General features: G+C 41.7%; 1 non-coding gene and 1 pseudogene across 1 annotated transcript; one reads left to right on the forward strand and one right to left on the reverse strand.

Moving 5' to 3' along the window:
• The first annotated feature begins 653 nt into the window (after positions 1-653).
• Positions 654-844, forward strand: LOC140283301 (U2 spliceosomal RNA). Its single transcript, XR_011910009.1, has one exon. It is a non-coding gene; the product is annotated as a U2 spliceosomal RNA (small nuclear RNA).
• Positions 845-12,577: 11,733 nt separating this feature from the next.
• On the reverse strand, positions 12,578-12,754 carry LOC140283448 (U2 spliceosomal RNA; annotated as a pseudogene).
• Between the last annotated feature and the right edge of the window lie 4,116 nt (positions 12,755-16,870).

A 16,870-nucleotide genomic window follows, 5' to 3' on the forward strand; every position in this document is an offset into this window, starting at 1 on the left:
CTGCCTTTTTTCCTACAACTCACTATGTGTGCGCACACCTTTATTCACAAACTCTTCAACTTATACTCTTTTACCGAAGCTGCTACAGCTCGATTGGCCAAATACCCTTAGATCCTATTTCGGTGAATTTGACATCTGCCTTGCATGTAACAGATTAGCGGTTTAGCAGTTTTAATTTAGTTTGAGTGAAGGAATTCATTTTATAGCAAAATCCGAAATCGTGAAGAACTCATGGAAGTAAGCTTATTCTCGGATTCCTGAATCTTTAGATTTGCTCTTTCTTTTACTGCAAAGTACAACGTTGAGCAGCACTAATGAGTTGTTTCTATTTTTGGCAGGCTTTACCTTTGCGGATGAAGCCTTTCTGTCTGTGCAAAAGAAATCTTGTTACTGTGCAGAGTGACTTCTCTGAGTAGAGTCACCTTACTTGTTGCGACTGTGCCAATGTTCGAAGCTGGAGTGCAAAGTTGTTGCTTGAATGGTGCTCGCTGGAGCGTGCGGTAGTGTAAAGTTATACCATTTAAAAGGGCTGAAGAGTGCTCAGTGCAGCGGGTGGGCCGAGGTGCAAAGTGACACTATGGCCATAAAAAGAACACCGCTACAAGTGCGCATTGTGCCAGGAAGGGCCCTCGGACGTGAACCAGCGGACAGTTATCGCTTCTCGGCCTTTTGGCTAAGATCAAGTGTAGTATCTGTTCTTATTAGTTTAATGTCTGATGTGTCCTCTATGCGAGGACTACATATTAAATGGATTTGTATCAATAGGAGTTGAAAAAGGAGCTTGCTCCGTTCACTCCAAGCATCGACCCGGTACTGTAGTGCCCCTGGGAACGGTGCGCTCTCCTCTGCTCTTGTGAAAAAGCAAACAGCGGTGCAGGATGGAAGTTTCAGGGAGCCCAAGATGAAACTTTCTTTTAGTCTGCTGAGAAAAGAGAGTGAATGCGAAGTAGACTTTAACACGGTTCTGGGAGCGAGCCGAGTGCGGGCTAACCAGGAGAATTGCTTGAAAGAAACGCGACACCGAATGAGCGGTCAGAACAAAGCCTCAATACGGTGTTCCTGTGGTGTTTTTATAAAATGCGGTGAAAAAAAAGGTGTGAATGCCCCATAGAAAACTAAAAGGTGGAGCGGAAGTGTTCGGCTGCAAGAAGGTGTGAATGTCCGACTATATTTGGTGAAAAGCAGGTGAAGCAAGGTCTGAATGCCCAACCTTACATCATCAAAAGCGAGATCAGAGGTTTTTGGCTGCAAGAAGGCCATAGTTTGCCAAAAGTGGGTAAGGTGCGAATGACCGACTAAATATCAACAAAAGTGGGGGCGGAGGTCTTCGGATGCAAGTGGGTGTGAATATCCCACCATAGAAGTATGGTGGAGAGGAAGCTGTGAATGGCCGACCATAGTTTGCAAAAAGCGGGTGAGAAAAGGTGCGAATGTCCAACCATACATGATCGTTTTGATTTTTGAGGGAGCGGAGGTGTTTGGCTGCGACAAGGTGTGAATGTCCACCCATAATTAATGAAAAGCGGGCAACAAGTAGGTTCGAATGCCCAACCATACATCATCAAAAGCAGGAGTGGATGTGTTCGGCTACAAGAAGGTTTGAATGTCCGAGCATAGTTTGTAAAAAGCGGGTAAGAAAAGGTTCGAATGCCTGAACATACATCATCAAAAGCAGGACTGGATGTGTTCGGCTACAAGAAGGTTTGAATGTCCGACCATAGTTGGTAAAAAGTGGGTATGAAAAGGTTCGAATGCCCAAAATCGGCTGAAAAAAACTGTGTTCGGCTGCAAAAAGGTGTGAATGTTTGACTAAAGTTTGTAAGACAAGGTTCGAATGCCTGACAATGTATGATCAAAAGCGGGAGCGGAGGTATTCAGCTGCAAGAAGGTCTAAATGTCCATCATTAATTGCTAGAAAACATGAAAGAAAATTTTCGAAAATCAATCTGCATATGATCATAAGTGGGAGAGGAGGTGTTCAGCTGCAAGAAGGTGTGAATGTCCTACCATAATTGCTGAAAAATGTGTTAGAAACGGTAGGAATGCCGGACCATACATCATCAAAAGCTAGAGAGGTGGTGTTCGGCTGCAAGTAGGTGTGAATGTCTGACTAAAGTTCAAATATATTAACAAAAGCGGGAGGAGAGGTCTTCGGATGAGTGGTTGAGAATTTCCAACCATAATCTATAAAATGCGGTGAAAAAAAAGGTGTGATAGAAACCTAAAAGGTGGAGCGGAAGTGTTCGGCTGCAAGAAGGTGTGAATGTCCGTCTATAGTTGGTGAAAAGCAGGAAAAGCAAGGTCTGAATGCCCAATCTTACATCATCAAAAGCGAGATCAGAGGTGTTTGGCTGCAAGAAAACGGGTAAGGTGTGAATGACCGACTAAATATCAACAAAAGTGGGGGCGGAGGTCTTCGGATGCAAGTGGGTGTGAATATCCCACCATACAAGTATGGTGGAGAGGAAGCTGTGAATGTCCGACCATGGTTTGTAAAAAGCGGGTAAGACAAGGTGCGAATGTCCGACAATGTATGATCAAAAGAGGGAGCGGAGGTGTTCGGCTGCAAGGTCTGAATTTCCAACCATAATTTGTAAACACCGTTGAAGAAAAGCCTCGAAAGCCCGACTATACACCATCAAAAGCGGGAGCAGAGGTGTTCAGCTGCAAGAAGGTCTGAATGTCCACCAATAATTACTGAAAAATGGGTAAGAAAAGGTGTGAATGCCCAACTATACATCATCAAAAGCAGAAGTGGATGTGTTCGGCCACAAGAAGGTTTGAATGTCCGACCATAGTTTGTAAAAGGCGGGTAAGAAAAGGTTTGAATGCCCGAACATACACAATCAAAAGAGGGAGCGGAGGTGTTTCGCTGCAAGAAGGTGTGAATGTCCGAGCATAGTTTGTAAAAAGTGGGTAAGAAAAGGTTCGAATGCCAGAATATACACCATCAAAAGCGGAAGCCGAGGTGTTCGGCTGCAAGTAGGTCTGAATGTCCACCCATAATTAATGAAAAGCGGGCAACAAGTAGGTTCGAATGCCCAACCATACATCAACAAAAGCAGGAGTGGATGTGTTTGGCTACAAGAGGGTTTGAATGTCCGAGCATAGTTTGTAGAAAGCGGGTAAGAAAAGGTGCGAATGCCCGACAATGTATGATCAAAAGAGGGAGTGGAGGTTTTCGGCTACAAGAAGGTTTGAATGTCCAACCATAGTTTGTAAAAAGCGGGTAAGAAAAGGTGCGAATGCCCGAACATACACCATCAAAAGAGGGAGCGGAGGTGTTCCGCTGTAAGATGGTGCGAATGTCCGACCATAGTTGGTAAAAAGCGGGTAAGAAAAGGTTCGAATGCCTGAATATATACCATCAAAAGCGGAAACGGAGGTGTTCGGCTGCAAGAAGGTGTGAACGTCCGACCAAAGTTTGTAAAAAGCAGTTAAGAAAAGGTTCGAATATCCAACCAAACATAATCAAAAGTGGGAGCAGAGCTGTTCGACTGCAAATAGGTGTGAATGTCCACCCATAATTCCTGAAAAATGGGTAAGAAAAGGTGCGAATGCCCAACCATACATCATCAAAAGAAGAAGTGGATGTGTTCTGCTACAAGAAGGTTAGAATGTCCGACCATAGTTTGTAAAAAGTGGGTAAGAAAAAGTTCGAATGCCCGAACATACACCATCAAAAGAGGGAGCGGAGGTGTTCCGCTGTAAGACGGTGTGAAAGTCGGACCATAATTGGTAAAAAGCGGGTAAGAAAAGGTTAAAATACCCAACTGTACACAATCAATAGCGGGAGCGGAGTTGTTCGGCTACAAGAAGGTGTGAAAGTCCGACCATGGTTTGTAAAACGCGGGTAAGACAAGGTGCGAATGCCCGACAATGTATGATCAAAAGAGGGAGCGGAGGTGTTCGGCTGCAAGGTCTGATTTTCCAACCATAATTTGTAAACACCGTTGAAGAAAAGCCTCGAAAGCCCGACTATACACCATCAAAAGCGGGAGCAGAGGGGTTCAGCTGCAAGAAGGTCTGAATGTCCACCAATAATTACTGAAAAATGGGTAAGAAAAGGTGTGAATGCCCAACTATACATCATCAAAAGCAGAAGTGGATGTGTTCGGCCACAAGAAGGTTTGAATGTCCGACCATAGTTTGTAAAAAGCGGGTAAGAAAAGGTTCGAATGCCCGAACATACACAATCAAAAGAGGGAGCGGAGGTGTTTCGCTGCAAGAAGGTGTGAATGTCCGAGCATAGTTTGTAAAAAGTGGGTAAGAAAAGGTTCGAATGCCAAAATATACACCATCAAAAACGGAAGCCGAGGTGTTCGGCTGCAAGTAGGTGTGAATGTCAGATCATAATTTGCAAAAAGCTGATGAGAAAGGTGTGAATGACCGACAATAATTACTGAAAAATGTGTTAGAAGAGGTAAGAATGCCGGACTATTCATCATCAAAAGCAGAGAAGAGGTGTTCGGATGCAAGAAGCTGTGAATGTCCAGCCATAATTACTCAAAAACGGGTAAGAAAAGGTAGTATTGCCAGACCATAAATGATCAAAACAGGGAGCGGAGGTGTTCCGCTGTAAGAAGGTGTGAATGTCCGACCATAATTGGTAAAAAGCGGGTAAGAAAAGGTTAAAATACCCGACTGTACACAATCAATAGCGGGAGCGGAGTTGTTTGGCTACTAAAAGGTGTGAAAGTCCGACCATACATCCTCAAAAGCAGAACTGGATGTGTTCGGCAACAAGAAGGTTTGAATGTCCGACCATAGTTTGTAAAAAGCGGGTAAGAAAAGGTTCGAATGCCCAAACATACACCATCAATAGAGGGAGCGGAGGTGTTCCGCCATAAGAAGGTGTGAATGTCCGACCATAATTTGTAAAAACCGGGGAAGAAAAGGCTTGAAAGCCCGACTATACACCATCAAAAGCGGGAGCAGAGGGGTTCAGCTGCAAGAAGGTCTGAAATGTCCATCAATAATTGCTAGAAAACATGAAAGAAAATTTTCGAATATCAAACCGCACATGATCATAAGTGGGAGCGGAGGTGTTTAGCTGCAAGAAGGTGTGAATGTCCACCCATAATTCCTCAAAAATGGGTAAAAAAAAAAGGTGCGAATGCCCAACCATACATCATCAAAAGCAGGTGTGAATGTCAGATCATAATTTGCAAAAACCTGATGAGAAATGGTGAGAATGCCCGACTATACACCATCAAATGCGGGAGCGGAGGTTTTCGGCTGTGAGTAGGTGTGAATGTCCGACCATACTTGCTGAAAAATATGACAAAGCAGTTTTCACTTGGTTTGAGTGAAAGAATTCATTTTATATCAAAATCCGAAATTGTGTAGAACTCGTGGAAATAAGTTTATTCTCGGATTCCTAAAGGTTTAGTGTTGTTCTTTGGTATACTGCAAAGTAATACTTTCTATTTTGTTGAAACCGATTAAGTTAAAACTGCTTTGTCCTTCATATTTATCCATGTCATAATAGCTTTAAACAAAAAAGAACGTTGTACTTTGCAGGATAGGAAAGAACAACACTAAACCTTTAGGAATCCGAGAATAATCTTCTTTTCACGAGTTCTACACAATTTCGGATTTTGATATAAAATGAATTCCTTCACTCAAACCAAGTTAAAACTGCTTTGTCCTTCATATTTATTCATGTCTAAATAGCTTTAAACAAAAAAGAACGTTGTACTTTGCAGGATAGGAAAGAACAACTCTAAACCTTTTCAGGAATCCGAGAATAAGCTTCTTATCACCAGTTCTACACAATTTCGGATTTTGATATAAAATTAATTCCTTCACTCAAACCAAGTTAAAACTGCTTTGTCCTTCATATTTATCCATGTCTGAATAGGTTTCAATAAAAAAGAAAGTATTAATTTGCAGCATACCAAAGAACAACACTAAACCTTTAGGAATCCGAGAATAAGCTTCTTATCACCAGTTCTACACAATTTCGGATTTTGATATAAAATGAATTCCTTCACTCAAACCAAGTTAAAACTGCTTTGTCCTTAATATTTATCCATGTCTGAATAGGTTTCAACAAAAAAGAAAGTATTACTTTGCAGTATACCAAAGAACAACACTAAACCTTTAGGAGTCCGAGAATAAGCTTCTTTTCACCAGTTCTACACAATTTTGGATTTTGATATAAAATGAATTCCTTCACTCAAACCAAGTTAAAACTGCTTTGTCCTTCATATTTATCCATGTCTGAATCGGTTTCAACAAAAAAGAAAGTATTACTTTGCAGTATACCAAAGAACAACACTAAACCTTTAGGAATCCGAGAATAAACTTATTTCCACGAGTTCTACACAATTTCGGATTTTGATATAAAATGAATTCCTTCACTCAAACCAAGTTAAAACTGCTTTGTCCTTCATATTTATCCATGTCTGAATCGGTTTCAAAAAATAGAAAGTATTACTTTGCAGTATACCAAAGAACAACACTAAACCTTTAGGAATCCGAGAATAAACTTATTTCCACGAGTTCTACACAATTTCGGATTTTGATATAAAATGAATTCCTTCACTCAAACCAAGTGAAAACTGCTTTGTCATATTTTTCAGCAAGTATGGTCGGACATTCACACCTACTCACAGCCGAACACCTCCGCTCCCGCATTTGATGGTGTATAGTCGGGCATTCTCACCATTTCTCATCAGGTTTTTGCAAATTATGATGACATTCACACCTGCTTTTGATGTTGTATGGTTGGGCATTCGCACCTTTTTTTACCCATTTTTCAGGAATTATGGGTGGACATTCACACCATCTTACAGCTGAACACCTCCTCTCCCGCATATGATCATGTGCGGTTTGATATTCGAAAAATTTTCTTTCATGTTTTCTAGCAATTAGTGATGGACATTGAGACCTTCTTGCAGCTGAACACCTCTGCTCCCGCTTTTGATGGTGTATAGTTGGGCTTTCGAGCCTTTTCTTCCCCGGTTTTTACAAATTATCGTTGGACATTCAGACCTTCTTGAAGCCGAAAACCTCCGCTCCCTCTTTTGATGGTGTAGGTTCGGGCATTCGAACCTTTTCTTACCCGCTTTTTACAAACTATGCTCGGACATTCAAACCTTCTTGTAGCCGAACACATCCAGTCCTGCTTTTGATGATGTATGGTTGGGCATTCGCACCTTTTTTTTTTACCCATGTTTAAGGAATTATGGGTGGACATTCACACCTTCTTGCAGCTGAACACCTCCTCTCCTACTTATGATCATGTGCGGTTGGATATTCGAACATTTTTTTTCATGTTTTCTAGCAATTATTGATGGACATTCAGACCTTCTTGCAGCTGAACACCTCCGCTCCCGCTTTTGATGGTGTATAGTCGGGCTTCCGAGCCTTTTCTTCCCCGGTTTTTACAAATTATGGTTGGACATTTAGACCTTCTTGCAGCCGAAAACCTCCGTTCCCTCTTTTGATCATACATTGTCCGGCATTCGCACCTTTTCTTACCCGCTTTTTACAAACCATGGTCGGACTTTCACACCTTTTAGTAGCCAAACAACTCCGCTCCCGCTATTGATTGTGTACAATCTGGTATTTTAACCTTTTCTTACCCGCTTTTTACCAATTATGGTGGGACATTCACACCTTCTTACAGCGGAACACCTCCACTCCCTGTTTTGATCATTTATGGTCTGGCAATACTACCTTTTCTTACCCGTTTTTGAGTTATTATGGCTGGACATTCACAGCTTCTTGCAGCCGAACACCTCTTCTCCCGCTTTTGATGTAGAATGGTCCGGCATTCTTACCTTTTCTAACACATTTTTCAGCAATTATTGTCGGTCATTCACACCTTTCTCATCAGCTTTTTACAAATTATGATCTGACATTCACACCTACTTTCAGCCGAACACCTCGGCTTCCGCTTTTGATGGTGTATATTTTGGCATTCGAACCTTTTCTTACCCGCTTTTTACAAACCATGGTCGGACTTTCATACCTTCTTTTAGCCGAACAACTCCGCTCCCGCTATTGATTGTGTAGAGTTGGGTATTTTAGCCTTTTCTTACCCGCTTTTTACCAACTATGGTCGGACATTCACACCTTCTTACAGCGGAACACCTCCGCTCCCTCTTTTGATGGTGTATGTTCTGGCATTCGAACCTTTTCTTACCCACTTTTTACAAACTATGCTCGGACATTCACACCTTCTTGCAGTGAAACACCTCCGCTCCCTCTTTTGATTGTGTATGTTCGGGCATTCGAACCTTTTCTTACCCGCCTTTTACAAACTATGGTCGGACATTCAAACCTTCTTGTGGCCGAACACATCCACTTCTGCTTGTGATGATGTATAGTTGGGCATTCACACCTTTTCTTACCCATTTTTCAGTAATTATTGGTGGACATTCAGACCTTCTTGCAGCTGAAAACCTCCGCTCCCGCTTTTGATGGTGTATAGTCGGGCTTTCGAGCCTTTTCTTCAACGGTGTTTACAAATTATGGTTGGAAATTCAGACCTTGCAGCCGAACAACTCCGCTCCCTCTTTTGATCATACATTGTCGGGCATTCGCACCTTGTCTTACCCGCTTTTTACAAACCATGGTCGGACTTTCACACCTTCTTGTAGCCGAACAACTCCGCTCCCGCTATTGATTGTGTACAGTCCGGTTTTTTAACCTTTTCTTACCCGCTTTTTACCAACTATGGTCGGACATTCGCAGCATCTTACAGCGGAACACCTCCGCTCCCTCTTTTGATGGTGTATGTTCGGGCATTCGAACTTTTTCTTACCCGCTTTTTACAAACTATGGTTGGACATTCAAACCTTCTTGTAGCAGAACACATCCACTTCTTCTTTTGATGATGTATGGTTGGGCATTCGCACCTTTTCTTACCCATTTTTCAGGAATTATGGGTGGATATTCACACCTACTTGCAGTCGAACAGCTCTGCTCCCACTTTTGATTATGTTTGGTTGGATATTCGAACCTTTTCTTAACTGCTTTTTACAAACTTTGGTCGGACGTTCACACCTTCTTGCAGCCGAACACCTCCGCTTCCGCTTTTGATGGTATATATTCGGGCATTCGAACCTTTTCTTACCCACTTTTTACCAACTATGGTCGGACATTCACACCGTCTTTCAAGTGTAACACCTCCGCTCCCTCTTTTGATGGTGTATGTTCGGGCATTCGCACCTTTTCTTACCCGCTTTTTACAAACTATGGTCGTACATTCAAACCTTCTTGTAGCCGAAAACCTCCACTCCCTCTTTTGATCATACTTTGTCGGGCATTCGCACCTTTTCTTACCCGCTTTTTACAAACTATGATCGGACATTCAAACCTTCTTGTAGCCAAACACATCCACTCCTGCTTTTGTTGATGTATGGTTGGGCATTCGAACCTACTTGTTGCCCGCTTTTCATTAATTATGGGTGGACATTCACACCTTGTCACAGCCAAACACCTCCGCTCCCTGTTTTGATCATGTATGGTTGGACATTCGCACCTTTTCTCACCCGCTTTTTGCAAACTATGGTCGGCCAATCACAGCTTCCTCTCCACCATACATGTATGGTGGGATATTCACACCCACTTGCATCCGAAGATCTCCGCCCCCACTTTTGTTGATATTTAGTCGAACATTCACACCTTTTTGCAACCGAACACAGTTTTTTGCAGCCGAATTTGGGCATTCGCACCTTTTCATACCCACTTTTTACCAACTATGGTCGGACATTCACACCGTCTTACAGCGGAACACCTCCGCTCCCTCTTTTGATGGTGTATGTTCGGGCATTCGAACCTTTTCTTACCCGCCTTTTACAAACTATGGTCGGACATTCAAACCTTCTTGTGGCCGAACACATCCACTTCTGCTTGTGATGATGTATAGTTGGGCATTCACACCTTTTCTTACCCATTTTTCAGTAATTATTGGTGGACATTCAGACCTTCTTGCAGCTGAACACCTCCGCTCCCGCTTTTGATGGTTTATAGTCGGGCATTCGAGCCTTTTCTTCAACGGTGTTTACAAATTATGGTTGGAAATTCAGACCTTGCAGCCGAACAACTCCGCTCCCTCTTTTGATCATACATTGTCGGGCATTCGCACCTTGTCTTACCCGCTTTTTACAAACCATGGTCGGACTTTCACACCTTCTTGTAGCCGAACAACTCCGCTCCCGCTATTGATTGTGTACAGTCCGGTTTTTTAACCTTTTCTTACCCGCTTTTTACCAACTATGGTCGGACATTCGCAGCATCTTACAGCGGAACACCTCCGCTCCCTCTTTTGATGGTGTATGTTCGGGCATTCGAAATTTTTCTTACCCGCTTTTTACAAACTATGGTTGGACATTCAAACCTTCTTGTTGCAGAACACATCCACTTCTTCTTTTGATGATGTATGGTTGGGCATTCGCACCTTTTCTTACCCATTTTTCAGGAATTATGGGTGGATATTCACACCTACTTGCAGTCGAACAGCTCTGCTCCCACTTTTGATTATGTTTGGTTGGATATTCGAACCTTTTCTTAACTGCTTTTTACAAACTTTGGTCGGACGTTCACACCTTCTTGCAGCCGAACACCTCCGCTTCCGCTTTTGATGGTATATATTCGGGCATTCGAACCTTTTCTTACCCACTTTTTACCAACTATGGTCGGACATTCACACCGTCTTTCAAGTGTAACGCCTCCGCTCCCTCTTTTAATGGTGTATGTTCGGGCATTCGCACCTTTTCTTACCCGCTTTTTACAAACTATGGTCGTACATTCAAACCTTCTTGTAGCCGAAAACCTCAACTCCCTCTTTTGATCATACTTTGTCGGGCATTCGCACCTTTTCTTACCCGCTTTTTACAAACTATGCTCGGACATTCAAACCTTCTTGTAGCCAAACACATCCACTCCTGCTTTTGTTGATGTATGGTTGGGCATTCGAACCTACTTGTTGCCCGCTTTTCATTAATTATGGGTGGACATTCACACCTTGTCACACTCAAACACCTCCGCTCCCTGTTTTGATCATGTATGGTTGGACATTCGCACCTTTTCTCACCCGCTTTTTGCAAACTATGGTCGGCCATTCACAGCTTCCTCTCCACCATACTTGTATGGTGGGATATTCACACCCACTTGCATCCGAAGATCTCCGCCCCCACTTTTGTTGATATTTAGTCGGTCATTCACACCTTACCCGTTTTCTTGCCGCCAAACACCTCTGATCTCGCTTTTGATGATGTAAGATTGGGCATTCAGACCTTGCTTTTCCTGCTTTTCACCAACTATAGATGGACATTCACACCTTCTTGCAGCCGAACACTTCCGCTCCACCTTTTAGGTTTCTATCACACCTTTTTTTTCACCGCATTTTATAGATTATGGTTGGAAATTCTCAACCACTCATCCGAAGACCTCTCCTCCCGCTTTTGTTAATATATTTGAACTTTAGTCAGACATTCACACCTACTTGTAGCCGAACACCACCTCTCTAGCTTTTGATCATGTGCGGATTGATTTTCGAAAATTTTCTTTCATGTTTTCTAGCAATTAATTATGGACATTTAGACCTTCTTGCAGCTGAACACCTCCGCTCCCGCTTTTGATAATACATTGTCAGGCATTCGCACCTTGTCTTACCCGCTTTTTACAAACTTTAGTCGAACATTCACACCTTTTTGCAGCCGAACACAGTTTTTTGCAGCCGAATTTGGGCATTCGCACCTTTTCATACCCACTTTTTACCAACTATGGTCGGACATTCACACCGTCTTACAGCGGAACACCTCCGCTCCCTCTTTTGATGGTGTATGTTCGGGCATTCGAACCTTTTCTTACCCGCTTTTTACAAACTATGCTCGGACATTCAAACCTTCTTGTAGCCGAACACATCCACTCCTGCTTTTGATGATGTATGGTATGGCATTCGAACCTACTTGTTGCCCGCTTTTCATTAATTATGGGTGGACATTCACACCTTGTCGCAGCCAAACACCCTGTTTCGATCATGTATGGTTGGACATTCGCACCTTTTCTCACCCGCTTTTTGCAAACTATGGTCGGCCATTCACAGCTTCCTCTCCACCATACTTGTATGGTGGGATATTCACACCCACTTGCATCCGAAGACCTCCGCCCCCACTTTTGTTGATATTTAGTCGGTCATTCGCACCTTACCCGCTTTTGGCAAACTATGGCCTTCTTGCAGCCAAAAACCTCTGATCTCGCTTTTGATGATGTAAGGTTGGGCATTCAGACCTTGCTTCACCTGCTTTTCACCAAATATAGTCGGACATTCACACCTTCTTGCAGCCGAACACTTCCGCTCCACCTTTTAGTTTTCTATGGGGCATTCACACCTTTATTTTCACCGCATTTTATAAAAACACCACAGGAACACCGTATTGAGGCTTTGTTCTGACCGCTCATTCGGTGTCGCGTTTCTTTCAAGCATTTCTCCTGGTTAGCCCGCACTCGGCTCGCTCCCAGAGCCGTGTTAAAGTCTACTTCGCATTCACTCTCTTTTCTCAGCAGACTAAAAGAAACTTCCATCCTGCACCGCTGTTAGCTTTTTCACAAGAGCAGAGGAGAGCGCACCGTTCCCAGCGGCACTGCAGTACCGGGTCGATGCTTGGAGTGAACGGAGCAAGCTCCTTTTTCAACTCCTATTGATAAAAATCCATTTAATATGTAGTCCTTGCATAGACATATCACATATTAAACTGATAAGTACAGATGGATTATGTGCAATTAGTAAAGAGAGTAGAGGACGATCTCTCTCGTTGGAAGTCCTTACCTATATCACTTATGGGGAGAGTTACAACCATTAAAATGATGATACTACCAAAAGTTAACTATTTGTTCTCAATGATCCCCATAAAACCATCTGCTACTTGGTTTAAGTCACTAGATTCATGCATCTCCAAATTTCTGTGGAAAAAAACCCACCACGTATTAGTTTAAAAACCCTACAGAAGACCAAGGACAGTGGTGGATTAGATTTACCTCATTTTCAGCACTATTCCTTAGCCAATAGGTTACAATATATATCAAAATGGTTTAAACCTTGTTGTTGTCACAGTTCCCAGAGACGTTGTAATCGTTGAGGATTCTATATTCACCCCCTCATTAGAGGCACGTGTTGCAGATTGATGACACTGAATCTTCTTCTCTGTTCATTGCTGGCATCATTCCCAGCATCGTAAGTGTTCGTGGCATTGTTAGCCTCTTCTTCTGGATCTTGATATCGAGCATCCTTTTGTATTTCTGGTTTGTAAGTCCTCTCTCTTCGTTCACCGGAGTCTTCGTCTCTTTGTCCTTGAGTTTGGTGATTTTTTCTTCTTTTGATGCCTTGACACAGTGTGACAGGTGATACCACATGGGAGATCCTTTAACTTGGACTGCTGTCCCTGTGCTGCGAAATGGCTGTGCTGCTCAAATGGTCTCTCCTTCATCATATACACAGTTATTTATACATCACCTTCCACCATGAAGCGTTGTCCCTTTTTGTTTCTCTCTTTGTTCTTAAAATGCTGTTATAAATGTCTAAACCAATCCATTAAACTAGATCATTTTGGCAGTAAAGCGATCTACAATGTGCTTGGTCGCAAAGCTGCTCATCTGTGGTAATCAGCTCTTCAGAAAGGCATTCTTCAATTGATTTCACTCATTTTATGTAATAATTTTGTGATTTCCTACAAAACTACACTTCTTCTCCCATCTGTCTGAGTATTTAATATTGTCTGGGTCCCGTTAAAACATGTATTTTTCCCATCTAATTCCTTGTTTGCTTTAAAACAAGTATTCCCCATTTTCTATCCCTTCAGTAGCCAACCAGTTTGTATGGAGTACACTGGAGCAACTTGACTGATCAGTAAAACACTGCTTTTGTTGTCACCGCAAGGCTTCCCCCGTCGGTTGTTTCACTGAGACACTACTGAGTAACTACAACTCAACACAGTTTATACACATAACATTCATATACATACTAACAAACAAACAAACAATAATTTATCGCAATTTTCTCATCTCTGTTTGAACGTACACCCAGGTAAATATTCCTGTAGTCTTCTCATACCGACTATGGACCCATTCATTGTTTAACTTCACTGTTTTGCAAATCCTAATTGAATATTACACATTGACATTGAACTTTACTGGATAAGCAGGTCTTCATTGCATTCAGCAGCCTATATGTGAGCATTTATGTGTAAGCTGTTCTTCTTTGCATTTATCAGCAGCAAGCAATTCTTCACTGCACATGCATATGTAAATAGTAAAACAATTCCAATGTGTTAGCGAAACCTTCTATATCACAGTGGTTTCTAAGGTCTATTTTAAGTTCTTTGCCATCAGTGAGATGACATTGTTTACAAAGTGTGTCAAATTATCACTGAAGATCTTTTCAGGAATTTCAAATCTAGAAATGAGTTATTTTACGCGTGATTTTGCTACTGAGAGTGCATCTGCTTGTGCACATGGAAATATTTCAGACCATTTGGTAAAAACCTCTGTTGTCACTGAGCAGAATCGTTTCCCTTAACATTAATTTAGTTCAATGAAATCTACAAAATAATGAAATAATGAAATCCAAACAAATATGTTGAAAAAGATACACTGGCTTAGGGAATTATCTTCGTTTTGGTCTTAGATTGCCCTGTGGAATGTATTTTGCACATATTTGACCTGCTAGACAAAACTTTATTCATTTATTTATTCTAAAAAAATGTTTTTAATAATTAGTAAAACCATATGCTGTAAAAACCTGGTTCATTATTGCTTCCATCCCTCCTGTTGAGACATGACATGGTCCGTGGCTCAATACTGCAGCATATTTAAACAAATTCTTTGGCAGTATGGTTTTCCTTCCGGTCATTCATACGAGTCTATTGTAGATGGCAATTGAATAACATCTAATAATGCTAAAATATTTGTAGTTTATACATTTAGCTGTGGATGTCAACATACCTGTTTTTCCAATGCTGTGTTAACACATGTACAGTTGAGAAGGCATACTGACTGTCAGTGTAAACGTTAACAACCTTTTTGTTATTTAATTTACAAGCTTCAGTTAAAGCTACCAATTCGACTGCTTGAACAGAGTAATTTTTTGGTAGTGGTTGTTTTAAGAAAGCTTCAGTTTCTGTTACTACTGCAAATCCTGTAGCATTTGTGCCATCAGGGTTTTTTTCCTTGATCTGTTGAATAAATATAGTTATTTCTGCATTTTCATAACGTATATCAGTTAAGTCTGGCCTGGGTAAAACACTGATGGTTATTTCTGGCTTTCCATCTGTGGGGTAGGTAGCAGTGTGGATGGATTAAGTGTAGCACATCTCTCGACAACAAGGTGTGGCTGTGAAAGAAGAACTGTTATGTAGAAGAGATGTCTGGTAAAGATATTTTGTTAAGTAACCATATCACAGCCACTGCATGAGGTACCTTAAGTGTTAATGGGTGAAATAACACCATTATTGTTGATGCCTGCACTGCCAATGGCTTCTGGCCATTGATTCAAAAGTACGATCTCGTCCCTTTTTCCCCCTTTCAGTGGACACTGGCCCCTAATTACCGCAATTCAGCAGGGGGTCTTTCATTAGGAGTACTGGACTCCCCCGTGCACGGTTTCAGCTCCGACCCTGGACAGCGGAAAAAACGTTGAGATCTGGTTTGAGGACCCAATTGTTGAGAAAAGTCTCTCAATGAGACTCAGAGTTGCTGGAGTCAGTTAATGCAAAGGTTTAATCATGCAGCAAGTTCAAGAATGTGTGTGTGTATGGGTGTATGTGTGCGAACGTGTGTGAGTTTGTGTGTGTGAGAGTTTAAAGAACCTGTTATCCACAGGCAGGCCTTAACTAGTATGGCACGGGTCCAGCCTGTCTCATCTTTTTTGGAAGGTCCAGCGCTCGGCCGTAACCCTTCTGTCTGTTTGGACTCTCACATACATTCGGTTAATCATAGAAAAACGAGAACAAAACTTTTTAGCCCCTTAAATTCATAAAACAGACATGGTGCAGTTATTTCCATTCTAGAAAATAAGAGTAATCACCACCATTCCTATAAATTCTGGATATTCTAACAATCTGAATCTTTTTTAAATGTTCGATGAAGCCCTTTGCTGTTCTGTTTAGAGACTCAGCTGATCATAAACCAAGTTTTGCTCTTGAACCAAGCTTCTAAACTCTTCACCTTTTTCATTTCTCAGTTAGTATTCACTTTAAAACTGATTAAAAGAAAAATTAAATGAATGCCTATCAACAAATGTGGGATCTAAACTCTAGTGCTTCCTCTAAAATAATTTCCTTTCTCAATTCAGAAATGTGTGTGTGTAAGTCACAACACCCGTGACACCAAAACGGCTTTCTTTTCTCTCTTTTCTCTACACTCTGCACTGTGAGCACACAAAACAAATCAGAAAGGCTTTTTTCTCTCTTTTCTACATTATGGACTGTGGGGACACAAAACCGCTCTCTCTTTTTTTTTTTTTTGATTGTGTGCCAGGGCGTTGTCTCACGTATTAGATTATGCTTAAGATACGAATGAGTTTATCAGTCACATCAGAATCCATACATACTGATCCTCCCGTAATAAAATGGTCGGATCTTATCAAACACACTTTGTTTCTTGTGACAAGTCAGCGAAACAGCGTATACACGTCAAGACACTGAATCAAGTTTGCCACAAGAACTCATAAGTTTGGCAGTATTGCTCTGCCGTCAGCAATCATACACCCATTTTATTTTCATGAGACATGTGCAGGCACCTGTTCATCTACTGTTCTATCACTATGAATTAGTTTATCTATTATCAATAAGGATACTTCTACAACTACTATCAAAGTATGTCCGGACTTCTTATGTTGTCAGTTGCTATATATGAA

Source organism: Leuresthes tenuis, unplaced genomic scaffold (genome assembly GCF_036924035.1).
Source record: "Leuresthes tenuis unplaced genomic scaffold, fLeuTen1.0.hap1 SCAF_23, whole genome shotgun sequence".
Classification (NCBI taxonomy): domain Eukaryota; kingdom Metazoa; phylum Chordata; class Actinopteri; order Atheriniformes; family Atherinopsidae; genus Leuresthes; species Leuresthes tenuis.